This window comes from Calonectris borealis, chromosome 10 (assembly GCF_964195595.1).
Source record: "Calonectris borealis chromosome 10, bCalBor7.hap1.2, whole genome shotgun sequence".
NCBI classification, from domain to species: domain Eukaryota; kingdom Metazoa; phylum Chordata; class Aves; order Procellariiformes; family Procellariidae; genus Calonectris; species Calonectris borealis.
In genome coordinates, this window is record NC_134321.1 from 16,626,348 (window position 1) to 16,632,823 (window position 6,476).

Sequence of the window (6,476 nt, forward strand, 5' to 3'; positions counted from 1 at the left end):
CTTCTGTTCTCTGGGGACACAGTTCTCCCATGTAACAAAATTGCTGTAAAGGAAGCTTCTGCTATCTTAAACTAACCACAAGAATTGAGATACGAGGGTGACATTAAAGCCTACAGTATTAGTTGTGTCCAGAATCTGTTGTGGTTTACAGCAAGCCCTGCTCCTGGTGTAATCTTCAAGATGGAAGACACAGGGCACCCATTACAAGGAAAGATCCCTGTGCTCCAATGATTGAATAGAAAATCCTGCCACAACAGAAGCCCTTACTGAAAATCCAAAGGCTTGGTTAGAAACACATGCAGTACTTTTATTAAGGGGTTGAAAATAAACATAAATCGGTATTCTGCAGATATGATAGCTGTCTGAAGGAAACTGCTAAGATAAGATGTATGTGAAAGTAACGTAGATTGCATACTACATAGTGACTGAGCCTGGGCCCATGATGTAGCTCTATCTGTAGCTTCATTTTAGATAAAAAAGACAGCTTGATCATACTACTACACCTATACCTGTTCCCACGCAGTACGTGTCATTATTTCTTGTAATTGTCGATGCTATGTTGCACAGAAATTGGAGATTTTTTTAATTTTTTTTAATTTTTTTTTTTTACTTTAAATTCATTAGCAGCTAAATAATGTTATCACTGAAGACCAGCTGAACAATCTGTTCCATGTATAACTGAAGTCACTGTATTTTTGCACATGTGGAGGGATGTGCTGGTGATGCATAATAGTCTGCATAATTAGAGAATGTTTTGGCATAAATCCATCTCATCCATTCTGGAACAGTTCCCTTCTTGAAGGGCTTCTAATGCAGCTGTTCTTTCAAAGGGCAAGAATAGTCAAAGCCTGTCGTGTTGCAGTGGACAAGCTGAAGAAAATTTCTTCCAGTTTCTTTCCTCCCATGCGCATTATAGCACAAATAAATCCTGCTATATTTGGTCATTATAGCTGTCTCTCCTACCTTCTTTCTAAATTTACACAACCTATGAAAGCGTTGCTGTTTGAGAGATTTCTCTTAGTGTAAGTTATCGATGATAACTTTATTCTTTTAATTTTACCAAATTCAGTTATTTGAATATTCATTTAAACAGAGTCTAATGTGACTAATAACTTCCCAGCTTGTTTGAAGAGTAAGTGTTCTGGAAGCTGGGTTATTAAGAATCAAATAGATAAAGCAAATGTGATGAAGTGACTGTGGAACATTTATGTATTCAGTAGGTCTTTCAAGCACAGACGCAGGCAAATGCCTCAAACTCCTGCTACGTAAGTATTTCACATTTATGTTAATAGATAATATGAAGAAATTGCACCAAGTGAAAATTCAGTTTGTAAATTTACTAAATGACATTTTATTTAGAAGCAATATAAAAATTACTATGACTTTTAAATTATTTTTATCCAGCATTTGGCTGCCTGCAGCTCAAAAATGGTCTGTTCTGTTATGAAGCTTTCCATAAACATTTTTCCTTTTGTAGATTACTTAGTCAGCTGTATCTGAGGAGAAGGTTATAGTTGAGTTGAACTATGAATATATTCTGCATGTATGTATCTTTTTCTTGTGTCTTGCTCTTACACACTTCAAAGGTGAATTGATTTCCCTGTCTGGATATTTCTGGATCAGGTGCTGCATGAGAACCTTGCATTTTCCAGGTTGCTGGTTATAGCTGTTTGTAGCAGAGACAACTGCTGTTCTATGGAAACTAAAGGATGTTTAAAGTGGTTGACTTTAAGAACAAAAGAACAGAATTCATTTTGAGTAAGATGTGACAGTATGGACTGAATCTCTGGAAATGTTGCAGTACCAGATTTGTTCTGAGAATATACTGCATTCCCATATACCAGACTACAATCATTGGAATTCCACCACATAACTTGTCTTTTTTAGGTACCCTGCAAATGAAATGAAACGAAACCCTGTACACTATATGGAGATGTTCAGGACTAGCTGAACATCTCTAGCTGTACACTAGGTTACAATCCATGCCAGCAGTGATCAGCAGATTGCTGTTCAGTTTGGAATCCGTACAGTGCTTAAACTGCAGTTGCACAACCCATTGCCCTCCTCCCATGCCTCCACTCATTTTCCTTACTCACTGTTGTTTGGATTTTGTAGGTGATGAGCTACCTAACCACTCAGTGTTCTTACTAGACTTAGATTTTGGAATTCCTTTTGAGAACAGTTTTTAAGGCAAAATTGGGCACATAGCCTCATGGTAGCTAAATGGCGTAAATTTCAGCCGTGCTGAGTGCATGCAGCTCTTGCTCTGGTAAACAGGGTTGCATGTACTTATGTCAGCAATGCATTTTTGCAATATCTCAGCAAATGACAGCCGTAGCTTAGCTTCCATGCTTCTACTGCACATAATGCCCTGACTGTGAAATGTGTGGAGGAGGGGATGGAAAAATCCAATTGTCCTGTGTATGTATTTAAGAAGCTGTCTAGTCTAGTAGTTAATACTGAAGCTAACGAGATGTGGTTGTGTATACTGAAGCAAGACTGTTTGTCCATATATTTGCATCTTTGTTTTAATCATATGGTACGTGGTTTCAGAGGCAAATGCCAAGCATGTGGAAGAAATGTTGACTGTTGTACACAACATATATCATGACTTTAGCTATTGCTTTACAGTCCATCACACTTGGTCAAAGTTGCAGAAATAACATGCCACTTCAGTAGATCAAAGTGGAGGCTCTGACACAAGGTGGAATTTCATTCTGTGTATGCTTGAGCTGCTGTTTTAACAACACAATACCATAAATAAGTACTCGATGCAGCATGAGGATTCAGGGAAAGGAGGGTGAGTTGCGGGCAGTAATCTCCCAATGACATTATCTAAGCTAAGTCTATCTTAAAGTCTTTCTACCATCCAGATAACAATGGAGGAAACAAAGTAAGTTGTGAGCCATAATAATACTGGTCTTATCCAGATCATCCCCTTTATTTTCTTACAGGAGGGAAAAAAGAAAGCACCATATGTCCAGCCTGAGAAGGCAGTTGATAAGATTGCTATTGCTACAGTACACTCGGGAGACAGTTTGCTAGGGAGCCATCCTTACAATGAAGATTCAAGAGCGCATCTTCACTTTAATGACAGAGACTTGATCACAGGCCTTACTCTTCAGCCAAAGAATGAAATCAGCCTGGACCAATAAAGCCAAAATTGAGGCTATGATCTAGTCAGTGTATATTTAAAAGAATTGCGAGAGAAAACAAATGACATGGACTAAGGAGCACGTAATGACTGAACTCTATTTTAGTTGACTGTTATCTCACTTTGCCACTACCAATGATGTACGCAGAGAGAAACAGTAACAGCCTGGCAATGCTTTACATCTTAATCACACTGTATATATATAAACAAGGAGTAAATTAATCTATTAGAAGCAAAAGCATAGTGTAGAAATTACATGATTGTTCTCATGATACCTGCTTCCATTATATTTTTCTACTGTGTTTATAGATACTACTAGCCATCCAAAAAGATGAAGTACCCATATCTCTAAAATAAGCTTTTTGTTTCCTGATGCAAACGTGTTTTGGAAGTTTTTGGAACCTTATTGTCTGCAGCTGAAATTGCAAGGGTGTACAGCCATGTTTTCTTAATCTATCTTCAGTCAATACTAAACACTGCGGAGTTTGGCCTCATAACCATTATTTCACTTATGCTTGGCCTCATTTGAAGAATTTACTTTATGCACCTCTTCTAAACCACAGATTAGGGTAGACCAAGTTATCCTGCCTAACCTCGCTCAACTGACATGAAGTTATCCATGTCACTGAGATGATGGTTGAGCCAGATGTCAACATCTGTCTAAAGAACAGTGTTTAAACAGCAGGGGTGATAGAAAAATTGCCATTAATTTCCCCAGCACAGCCAGTATTTTAACAACTGCTCTTAATCAGTAAGCATGGAGCAGAGCTCAAGCTAATAAATGCTGCTGTGCTAGTAACATGGTTCTGGGGCTTAGTCTACATCAGCAGGTAGGAGATTCCAGTATAGCAGGTCCATAGAGCACATGAGACAGTGCTGAAGACTCAACATCCGCACTATATGTCTTTTTGAATTCTGCTCCAGACTAGGCGTTGTCTATCCTGTTAGACTGAACACTCATTAATGGCTGGGGCGTATTAGCTGCTTTCTCAGACTGAGTCTTCTGTTTCATCTTTATTTGAAAGGAATCCTGTTCATGAGCTCTGAGACGGCTCTGCAGGGCAAGTCAAAGCATAGTAGGCAAGAATGATCAGGAGATTTGATCCCAGGCGGTACTTCTGGCTCAAGCTACTTTAGACTTACCTGCTGACCATACGGCTGCAGACAGAATCAAGTGTGGTGTTGCCTTGAGAAAGGCTAAGAGGTAGTAGAAAGGATGCAAGGAAGGACAAAGAAGAGGGAGAATTGTGTAACTTGCTCAGAGAGATTGGTAACCCTCATTCTACGAGATTAGACTGATTTTAGGCCTATTTGAGGCTGTGGCACAGCCAGATCCCTAGCAAGATATTTACTGGTATATAGCATATATAGGGTTCAGTTAAGGATTTTTTATGGGCAACTTAAGGTTTGAATTTACTGTTACTTCTCCAATAGTTAAGGTAGGTTTTATAGTTGAAAATCTGAAAAGGAGGAGTCCTAAATCAGTAATTCTCTTGTAGATGCTACTTGTAACTCTTGAGATCTTTCATAGTCCCCCTACTAACCATATTCCCTTGGGCATCATAGCTCCAGGAGGACAAAAGAAGTCCATGTATGGTTGAACCCAAGTGGATTTCAACAAGAATATTGTGGGGAAACTGCTACTAAGAATGGCTGTTGATTGTCTCCACCATGTCTGGCAGTCCTTTTTCTGTGTTTCCTCAGCTAGGATCTCTTTGCTATGATTTCCTACACAACTAGCTAATTGCTATCTATCAAGTATTATTTAATTTCCAAGCTGCCGTTTAGACATAGCATGTTACAGGGTATGTGACGTTGTCTTTCTGTACCTTGAGACAGTAGCAGATCTGCACAATGACTCTTGAAGTGCATTAACAACTTCAGTTCTTGGCTCTCTGCTCTAAGGGGACATTGCTCTGCCATTGGAAGCTCTTGGCATTATAGCCCTTGTCTTAGAGTTCCTAAATTTAAACCACGGCTGCTGCGATTCTCATCAGACTCTTCCATATCCCAATTTTATTGTCCTATCACTTCAAAGCATATTACTGAAATTAAAAGATTTGGATAACTGGTTCTGCAAAAAGAAAATAAAGTAGTTGGCCTACCTAATTATTTTAAAGTAGAATATAGATTGGACCATAGCAAATAGCAGTTGCAGCACCTAACCTCTCTAGAGTGCTCTCTAAAATGAACTCTGCACTTTGCTACTGTCAAGTTTAGTTGTTTGGCTCCGTTTTTTCCTTCTTCCTGGCATATAGTCTATTTCCAGTCTAGTTTTTCTTCTGTGGTTTTTTATTAAAGAGATTTTTGAAAAGACAACTGATGGAGCAGTTTAAGAAAATAGTTAAGCTAAGGGAATGGTGTCTGGTTTTATTTCTTCCAATAAACTGGTTAGTTTATGAAAGAAAGTTTTATCTTCCCTTGCTAAGAGTTTCACGTTACTTTTTAGGTGCAATTTGCCAAGTGAGCATGGACGGATGCTCTGTAAATACAGGTGGCTTCCTTTGTCATCAAAACCCAAAGTCTTCAGAGTTTTGAAGACAAACGTGTAGGTTTTTTTAATGTAAATGGTATACATCACTAGTGTCTTCTGAAATTAGGTGATGATAGCACTAGTTCGCTAGATGTAACAGTTACATTTAAAACAGATATTTTAAAATATATTAGTATTTTTAAATCGTATTATACAGCTTCCAGGACAAACTACCAGTGTACAGAGCACTGAAATACATGGAGAGTGCAGTCCAGGAACACCAGGTTTCATAAGCAAGATGTGAAGTATTTGATTTTTTTTTTGTTGTCTGTTTAAACTTTTTTTTCGGATTGTGACTTCTAGTACTGCTCGAGCTTTCTATAAATATGAAATATTTAACTAGCCTAGTTAAGTCTGTATCTTTAACGTCATACTGTTCAGAATTGCTTATGTATTTCCTGATTGATGGCTGGTGAAGTCAATCTTTTATGTTAAGTCTCTGTATTTGTCAAATTTTTAAACGTATATTGTAGAAATATGAATTATTTCTTGAAAGGAAGCCCCGCGGGGTAACTGTGTTACTATTTCTCCTGACCGCCTAGAGGAACCAGGTTATGGGCAAGAGGCATTGGATGCAGTGACATTTTGTCACAGACAGGAACAGGCTTGAAGGGGAAACCCTCTGCAATCGCTTTAGCGAACACGGTTTGAACGGTGGACAAACGTGAGTTAGAGGCCTTTTCCTCCACGCCCGGCGGGTTCCAGCCCCCCAGCCCCCCGGCCGCCCCCACTTACTGCGCACGGCTGTGAGGGGCCGCCGCCGCCCGCTCACCGGCTGCCGGGCGGGGG